At 40.7% G+C, this 10,213-nt stretch overlaps 1 pseudogene; it reads left to right on the forward strand.

Annotated features, from left to right (window-relative positions):
* The first annotated feature begins 5,122 nt into the window (after positions 1-5,122).
* On the forward strand, positions 5,123-6,151 carry LOC146685916 (general transcription factor II-I repeat domain-containing protein 2A-like; annotated as a pseudogene).
* The last annotated feature ends 4,062 nt before the right edge of the window (positions 6,152-10,213 follow it).

Consider the following 10,213-nt stretch of genomic DNA (forward strand, 5'->3'; position numbering starts at 1 on the left):
TTGCTGAGTGTTGGTGATGGTGTCTCTGCCAAGATGGGATTTTTCTGTCTTGTGCCTTCTTCTCTTTGCTATGTTCTGTCTCCCTCTGTTCATTTGCCAATAGTAGTAATTACATTACTATCACTACACTCATGCACACAAAATCACACAGACAAGTACACAAAGCCACTGAAAAGATAGCCTGGTTTAAAGCATCATGCTGGTGTACCTTTCTTTTTTATACAGCTAATAAAGCCTGTAAGGAGTCTAAAGTTGCATTTACCACAAAGCATCAGCTGTCTGCTGGCGGAGGATTAACTTACCTCAGAGGCGTCACAGGCGCCTATTATTTTCAGAAATGCCTAAAAACATCTCAGACACAGTGCTGCACTGAGCTATTACAGCAAAACATGCTGGACAGCATGTGAAATGCAACTTTTACTTACTTTCCCTCACTTATAGTTTTTGCTTTGAGGAAAACTCTTTTTAGGTTTGCCTCATTAGGCGTGCAAAACGGTGACAATGCAAACAGAGCCGAGAATAATGACTGATAGAGATTTAGTGAGTTTCTCTTTCATTTTGGGTAAAAACATAATTCTGGTAGTGTGATCATGGCATTCAGAAGTGATATCAGAAGAACTGCATTTGTTAGAGGAGCAGCGCAGCATGCCTCTGGGTTGCTTTAAATGGATGCATGCATGTTAATGGCAGCAAAAAAACAAAACAAAAAAAAAACGTAACTCTGGTGATAGCCTTTAAAGATGTAAACACATTCTGTCATAAAACCATTTAGCAAGTAAGTTTGGCAGTTAGCAAAGACCAACACATTTTCCTTTTTCCAAACAAACACATTAATTTCTGATCTCCCCCCCCCCCCCCACACACACACACACACACACATACACTAACTGCCCTGCTTTGATCCCATAAATCGCCTCTTTCTCTTCTCTCCCCCCTGTGCTCCAATGCTCACTTCTCCATGTACCAGGAAATATTGGATTGATAAAATATACAGCCAACTCAACTTACTTTGATCTTTGCAGCTACTCTACTCCTTTTGCCTTCCTACTTTCTTTCTCTGATGCAAATCTTGCTCTTGTTCACCTCCACATGTCAGATTTGCTCTCCCAGCATGCTCTCCCATGCCTTTTTCTTATCCTTCCTTGACCTCAAGTGTATTTTCCAGATGTATCTCTCTCATGTCTACATTGCTGCCTACCACAGCTCCTCAAGAAGTCATTTACTTCTTTCCATGCCTTATCATCTCTTCAGAGAGAAAAGATGACAAACTAACACCTACAGCTAGTGATGGGGTTTTTTTTTTCTGTATTGTACTGTAAAAGACCACGGCGCAAATTCATGCTTTGCAGCATACTTTGACTCACACGGTTGCTGTTCACAGAGCTGCAGCTCTCCCGCTGCCCGCTCAACATTATCACAACAACAACAACGCCAACCACAGGACCCAGTACAATATTTAATTCGGCGGGGCATGATTGCGGATGCCGCGCCGGTGCGTCCGCTTCCTCTGCATGGCCACGCCCCGCCACATGTACATAATGGACAACTTAGCTTTGAGGGTTGTCTGTGAAGGTTCTCAGTCATCCAGGTCATCGTAGTCAAAGGAGCTTGCAAAGAAAAGCATCTAGACTCCTTTAAGTTACTTGAAGATGTTTCACCTCTCATCAGAGAAGCTTCTTCAGTTCTAAGGTCAAATGGTGGAGAGTCCCAGATATAAACCTAGTGGGAGTAACCCCCCACAGAGGGACAAAAGGAGGGTTGAGGTTTACTTTTGCTCCATCTTGCACAACTTGGTAGTGAGGCTGATAAATGCTTGCCATTGAAGCCAAAGCATGTAACATTATGATTTACTAACTGAAAAATTGCATATTGTAGAGCATCAATTCTGCATCAATGCCTCAATTGTTTTAACAAAATCCAAACCAAACCAGTCTGAAAGAAATTTGTAGATCCAACAACAATTCTGTCCCCTTTTCATTTTTGAAATCTGGTATTATTTTGCGTGCTAGGTGTTCTGTGTTATGCTCAGTCAGTGAACCACAGGGTGGTCATTGAATTCAGCATCCAATGTCAAAGCTAATCAAATGCAAAGTGTCCTTTGGCTTTGATGCCTTGACACACTTGGCACAGCAATTTTGGTTGCCAGGAGATAAATATTAAGAGGTTTACATAAAAATCACCATGAATGTCAAGGTAATTTGGGGCTTTTTGCACTATTCCTTTTTCAGGTTTGCACAGAATACATTATACAGCAAACAAGAAGTGTTTGAATTTATTTTGGCTTTTCTCTAATCCACTGTGGATCAAAATCTCAGAAGTTGTACCTCAAGCATACCACTTTTGGTTACCATCAACAAGCTTTTGGCACATTTGTGGCTGGATATCTGACTGTTTTTCTTGGGAGAAATAGAGTTCATTTCAACTGGTTGGTTTCCTGGCACCGACCCAGCTTTTAAACACAGTCCACACATTTCCACAGGGTTGAGTGTGGGGCTTTGGAAAGGCTATTTGAGAAGCTTAATGTTATCTTGTTGTATCCATTCAATACCAGTTTTGATTTGTTTGGGATCACTGTCCTGTAAGAAACCCAAGTTTCAGCTATCTAGCTGTTGAGGTGAAAGTGAAGAATATGGAGGTAGTCCTCCTCCATTATTCCATCCACCTTTTGCAATGTATCAGCACTACTGCAAAACAGCCCGAGAGCATGATTCTACCACCACTGTGCTACACAGCTAGTACAGTGATCTGAAGTTTGACTCCACCCAGCCTTTTCTCCAAAAAGGTATTCGGCACACCCATGTAGGCACCTCCACATGTCAATTACACTTAAAGGGGTTAACTTTGAAGCACGGGTTTCTCTCTTAGCCAGAAACCTCTGAGTCCAATGCCAATGTAAAATGGCTCCACAGTGGACTAAAAACTCAGAGAACTGAAAAATAATAGCAACAAACAACCAAATAGAAAACAACTTGCTTGCTTAGAAATCAAAATTTGCTTCACAGGCCATAGCACAACCAATATTACTTGAGAGAATCTCACAGTTTAGACAAGGTTTTGCAAACAAGGCTCATAGACAGAAGCATGCAGTGCAGACTGCACACTCAACACAAAGCAGCAGCCCCTGGATGAATGTTCTTCAGCCTTTTAAAGACGCAGGTGTGCCCAATCAGTTGCTGATTGGTCTGGCATCCCTCAGCTGGTCCCATAGACTTTCCCTGGAGGTGCAAACCACAGGTTCCCAGGCAGCCAATTGTCTGTGTGGGTTGCCACACTCGAATTTGCATGCAGGAAGGCTGGCTCGCTTCTTCCAAGGCCAGGGGCTGTAACATGTATGTTGAATAATCATTTTATTTGGGAAACAGAAACATTCAAAGAAATCATTAAAAGCATCAAATTGACATGATATCCATGCCCATAATGAGTGAATGAAAACTCCTGATTACAACTGTAAGTTAACTGTTTTGAAAAGCAATAAAGCCCACATTAGGATGCTAGCGTGGTGGCGGTGGAAAAAGCCAGGAAATAGCAGTTTATATCTCATTTGGGACATTTGTGTTTTGAAGTTTTTGGGGTTTTTTTGTTTTTTACTCACTGGTTAGTGATCAGGTTTATCCACTAAAATTTACTTTTAAGATAAGCATATTTATTATAGAACACCAGTCTGTCATTAATAAGTGTCTGAATGTGAGAAGCTAAGTGTGAGAGATCTTGCAATATTGCTAACAACATTTTGTGTCATGGCACTTGTGCCAGATTCACATCCTGTGTACTCTAAAATCTAAGTCTTAACTTCACTTGCCTGAATTCAGAAGCTAAAGTTGGCTTCAAATGCAATGTTGGATGAATATCTTCATGGGCCATGGGGTTGCTGGAGCCTATCCAAGCTATCATAGAGAAAGATGCAGGGTATATGTCTGCAAGAAGCAATTTCTAAAGTAAAAGCATAGACATAATTCTGCTTTCTTGGTCGAAATCTTGCCATGGACTATAAGATACACGAATTAAGCCTTGTAGTGTTTGAGTAGTCGTACTCCATTTTTGTATGTGTACAAAAAGATTTTTAAAAGCTGCATAGATTCTGATGTTTTTATGTGACACATTATCTAATGCCCCTGAGCAACTTCTCTTTGTCAACACATTTCAAAAAAAAAAAAAAAATGTGTATTCCTTCTTTCATCCTCTCTACTCAAGATCTCACTTAAAAACAAAAAAAAACAACATGCATTCATGGATCTTTTCCTCCTTCTCTGTCAGTCTACAACAGGCATGGGCAAACTACGGCCCGGGGGCCACATGCGGCCCGTTAAACATTTTGATCCGGCCCGCCAAACTTGAAAAAAAATTAATAAATTAACCTTGTTAATGTTTTATTTCCCCTGCAATTCTGATGTTTCCTCACTAGATGGCGCACTCTAGATATATTGCCTTTTTTGAGGTGAAGCGTAGGCCTATTACTCCACGTTTGCACTTTACCCTGTGACCCACCGCCCCTCTATGAAGATGAGCGGACCCAAGAAAATGAAAGTGGACAGAGAATGTCGAGTGTTCAAAAAGGAGTGGACAGCTAAATATTTTTTCACTGAATATCGATCATCTGCTGTTTGCTTGATATGCCAAGAAACTGTGGCGGTTTTTAAAGAGTATAATATTAGCTGTCACTTTGCCACAAAGCACGCTAATTATGCTAGCAAGCTCTCAACAAAAGAACGGGAAGCTGCTGCTGAGAAGTTGGCAGCTAATTTGAAGGCTCAGCAAAGTTTTTTTCACCGTCAAACTGCCATTCAAGAGTCAAGTACCAAGGCCAGTTTTATGCTTTCATTCAAAATAGCAAAGGCCAGCAAACCACTGTCAGAGGGCGAGTTTTTAAAAGAATGTATGGTAGAGACAGGAGGTATTTTGTGCCCGGAGACCAAAGACAAATTTGAGAAAATCAGTTTATCACGGTGGACAGTGACTTGCCAAACTAATAGATGAAGATATCACCAGCATATTAAACAAAAAGTCATTCACTTTTTATTCTTTAGCACTGGATGAAAGCAACGATGTCAAAGACACTACTCAGCTCCTTATTTTTATCCGAGGAATCAACGAAACCTTTGAAATAACGGAGGAGTTTTTGACAATGGAGTCTCTGAAAGGACAAACACGGGGAGAGGACTTGTTTGAACGAGTGTCTGCTGCCATCGAAAATATGAAGCTTCCCTGGAGTAAGCTTGTTAACGTCACCATAGATGGATCTCCGAATTTAACGGGAAAAAACGTTGGCCTGCTGAGGAGAATCCAGAATAAAGTCAAAGATGAAAACCCTGACCAGGATGTCATTTTCCTCCACTGCATCCTCCACCAGGAATCTCTATGTAAATCGGTGTTACAGCTGAATCATGTTGTGAATCCTGTGGTGAAACTTGTCAACTTCATACGCGCAGGGGGACTTCAGCACCGTCAGTTCATTGCATTCCTGGAGGAAACTGATGCGGATCACCAGGACCTGCTTTATCACTCCCGTGTCCGCTGGTTGAGTTTGGGCAAAGTGTTTCAACGAATGTGGGAGCTCAAAGAGGAGATTGGCGTGGTTTTTGGAGCAGCAGGGGAAGACTGAGGAATTTCCTGAGCTGAGCAACAAGAGCTGGATGTGTGACTTTGCGTTTGCTACGGACGTATTTTCACACTTGAATGAGCTCAACGTGAAACTGCAGGGGAAGGAGCGGTTTGTGCATGACATGCACACAAACGTGAAAGCCTTCAAATCCAAGCTGGCTTTATTCTCCAGGCAGATTTTGAACAAGTCATTCACTCATTTTCCTACACTAGCCATGCTGAAAGAGGCCGGAGCAAAAGTAAAGAAATACAGTGAGTCACTGGATGCACTGCACGGAGAATTCTGCCGTCGGTTTTTGGATTTCGATAAAATTGACAAGTCACTGGCCTTTCCTCTGTTACAAGACCCCGAAACAGCTCCAGAGGAGCTTCAGCTCGAACTCATCGACCCTGCCTTAAAAGAGAAGTTCAGCTCTCTGAAACTAAATGACTTCTATGCTTCACTCAATGATGCCGCGTTTCCAAATCTAAGGCGAAAAGCGCAGATGATGTTGGCTTTACATTCAGCGTCATGAACATCAACAAAGCCAGCCACAGATCCAAGTTAACAGACCTACACCTCAGATCCATCCTTAGAATCGCCACAACAAAACTAACTCCAGACTTTGATGCGCTGGCTAAAAAAGGAGACCAACAACACTGCTCCCATTAAAATGTGTGTCTCCGTGATACGCACGTTGTTAAAATGAACAGTGAGCGCAGATCAAATATAACGCTTCACAGACTGACTTGCTGCAACTGTTTTGTTCTTGCACTGGTCGTTGTTGACTTTTGGCACCGGGTAAACAAATTGAATAAAAGGAACAGGACAAGTACATCTGCATCTCCTACCGTTTTTGGGGAAAAAAAAAAAAAAAGAGTCAGGAGGAGAGTGATGTGATATCCTGAAGGATAACAGAACTTTCAGTGCTTTAAAATAAAATGTTCATTTATTTGATTTTCAGTCTTTAAAGACTCATTTCGAAGTCAGAGATTTTATTGTAATGCTTTTCTTCATTTTCATTGGAAATTAAAGCACATGTTTTCTCCATATCCCAAGATGTGTATTTTTCCCCCAATGAGGTGATGTTTTCAAAGCATGCCATCTATCTGCTCCGGTTCCGGCCCCTTTGTCAAATGTTAGAACTCAATGTGGCCCACGAATCAAAAAGTTTGCCCACCCCTGGTCTACAAGAACATTCAACATATTCATCCAAAACATATTTCCAGTTAGCAGTTATTCATCCATCTGCAGAGAGAGATAGAAACATGTGCTCACAGTGCAGAGTGGAGTAAATTGGTAAACCATGTCTGCCCTTTTGGGATGGAGGGAACGGGTGAGGAGGAGGACTGAGAGAGGACAAAAAGGAAAATGAAAGCAGAATGGTGAGCTTTGGATTGGACTGGAAGTGGTTTCTTATCTACCCAATGATTTTTGTTCACAACATATTTATCCCACAGTAAAGTATGTTTAACCATGTTTGCTCTCATTTCATCACACAATCATTTTCATCTGTCAAACGCACCCTTCTATTAATTCAGTGTGAAGTTTGAATATAAATTTTGTACCTCAGTTTCTGCTGAGTGCTCACTGAGGGCTGCATGGTTTCAGTCAGCAAGTAGAGGCTAGTTGCTTTTCCTTTCTCATTTTACTTCCAGAGCTAAATGTAATTGCATTGTGTACCTAAATTAGTACCACATATTCCCAGCAAGAAAGCACTTTAGCTTACTCCCCAAGTTCTTGAATTGTCTGACTTTGAATTTCCCGTTGTGTCTTTTTCTGAAATGAAAAGAGAATTTGTGTCTCCATATGGGGCCTACTGTGGATTGAAGTCTTTAGGAGGTATTTAGATTTCTGCACTTACACTGTGCTGTAGCTTCTCAACTCAAGATGTAGAGTGGCATGCTGTGCTTTGTTTGTATGCAGTTGTTATGCTGCAGCTTTAACACATGCTGCTTTGACAACACTATGCTTACATGTCAGAAATTATACCTTTTCAGCAGTGCAGCCTGTCTTCTCAACAATTCATCCTCACAGTTAATAAACATGGATTCAAACCTCCTTACATTCTCCCTTCTTCCTCTCACACCTCACTTATCCTTGTACCCTGATGCCATTTCTCCTTTTCAGCGCAGCCCGCCACCCCATACTCCAACCTCTTGGCTTTTTCATCTATGCCTCTTAAAAAAAAAAAAAAAAGGAGAGGGGCATCACATGAAAAGGCAGACAGCATGGGATATTCAAATTAGTCTGCCCCCCTTAGGAGAGTGCTGCAGGAGAGTGCACACTTAAGGTGCTTTAGGATGGAAGGGTGGCAAAAATGGATGAAAAAGTAGTGTGAAGGTTGTACAATCACTGCCCTCATCCCTTCATCTGTCTTTCCAGTCCCTTACCACACAAAGCCTTTCATGTGTACTTGGCGCTCAGCTCTGTGTTTGTTGGTGTTTGTTCTCTTACTTCAGCTATTCCTGTTCAGTTTAAAGCTCAGCTGTGTGACTAATTGGTTGGCAAGTCAAATTCATGAAGTAAAAGCAACACAGCGCAAAATGATTGTTTTTGCTTGTTTGTTTTCCCGGACAGGAGAACTTCCACAGCGCACAATCTGGAACTAAAACAGCCTTTTGACTGCAGTGTCATCACTCTCGCAGAGCTTTTTAGGAAGACGTTTTAAGAGTCAGAGGAAAAAAGTTAGGAAGAGCCACTCATGCTACCACTAGAGTGAAATCACCACCAGCATTCAAAAGTAACCAAAACTTTAGCCAGAAAGCATAGGTACTGAGAAGCAGAACCACTCCTTTATTGGGCATGTCGCGCTAATTGCCTATAATTTCCACCTGTTGTCTATTCCATTTGCCCAACAGCATGTGAAATTGATTGTCAATCAGTGTTGCTTCCTAAGTGGACAGTTTGATTTCACAGAAGTGTGACTTACTTGGAGTTACATTGTGTTGTTTAAGTGTTCCCTTTATTTTTTGAGCTGTGTATAATAAAAAAAGTAATTTAGATTCAGGATCACTTACAGCCAACTTGGCTGTAGTTTGTAATTTTTATTGTTTATGCTTGCCGGCTAGTATTGTGCCACTATGATGGTTAAGAGGTGCCTATATTCTGAGGAATTTATGACTGAATTATATCAAGTTTCATTTGAGAGAAGGATACACATTTGTGGATATATATGTGAGTTTATTCCATACAATCCAGAGAAAGTATGCTATCGACGAAACCATACTGTTTCTATTTGAGGGATAACAAAAAAGAAAATCCATAAATGCAGTTGGTACTCAAAAATACAGCCTTGTCTTCTTCAACCACCCCACCTATTCATGTACGTGTGGGCTCAGATACAAGTGAGAAAATGAGCTCAAACAAACATAATCACACGAAAAAACAAACCCAGCGCCCCAGGGGCTGAACTTAAAATTATGTGCCTCTTTCTCCCATGCTGCATGAAATTGGATCTGATTCATAGCACTAACTCTTCCCTTTTTCAGAATATCAGCAACTTTCAAACGTGACAACTTCCACAACACTAACAGTCTTGCTCTTTCCTATCTCTGTTGGCGTGCTTTTACTTTTCTTGGCAAACAACCACCCACATCCAGAGGAACCGCATAAAAGACAGAGGAAGAACTTCAGCGAAGCAATTACTGAAGTGAAGTGCCGCATGGCCAGCTTTTGGTCAGTGTAATTAATTAAATGTTTCTTTTTTTCTTGGTTCATGTTGGTTCAGTTCAGAATGATGTCGTTATATTTGTTCAGTAAATGTAATAAATGAATGAGCATAGACAATAAACTACAGTGCAGCAATGCATTGTTTTTATCTTTGTTTACAAGTAATCCAAAATAGAGGTGTGAATAAAACCTACAATCACACAGTAGTAGCTCAATTGGATGCCAAGATGTATTTTAAGGAAGTGGCAAAATTAGACTGTGACTAGTCATGAGAAAGAAAACACTTCTAATTTGTATGCAACATGTATCTGTGGTTGAAGTAGCATCATTTGTGACACTAAATGAATTCAGACAGGAACCTAAATTGATCTGATATTTAACTGAATTCCTTGAAGACGTGACAGAAATTGTAATTAATGCATGTACCCATACCTGGCTTTTAATGTTATGAAGGAGATAGCAGCGCTCAACCTCCAGCAGTGTAACGTTCAACAACCACAGAAAAAGAGGGGACATTTAAGATCGTGCATGTAAGAGTAGCAGCCAATCTTGAGACAGATGAAAACAATGGAAATATTAATATTAATGTTGAGTGTATGTTTTGGATTGTTGCTTTTTGCTTATTGGTCCATGCATGGCTGTCGATGTCACTTTTTCACCTGATTCATTGAGATGAAACTTGCATGCTTGTTATATTTCTACTCATTTATGTTGCAATTTATTTCTTGAGAGTGAATGAGATAAATGGGAGGACAGATTGATGGATGGATTGATTAATTATTTAATTATTGTGATTGATAGCAAATAACGTAAAGTCGCCATGGTGATGTGTTGTAGAAAATATCAAGTGTTAAAAAAATGCTCTGGGAAAAAATGCCTGGTTAATGTTAGCGGTCAGACAACAGGTCAGGCAGCACTAACTTAAACAACCATTCATTACAACCAAGGTTTGCAGAGGAGAGT

The sequence above is a fragment of the Copadichromis virginalis genome, linkage group LG19, assembly GCF_057382275.1.
Source record: "Copadichromis virginalis isolate Kocher_CV1m ecotype Utaka linkage group LG19, C_Virginalis_male_GT1.1, whole genome shotgun sequence".
Lineage (NCBI taxonomy): Eukaryota > Metazoa > Chordata > Actinopteri > Cichliformes > Cichlidae > Copadichromis > Copadichromis virginalis.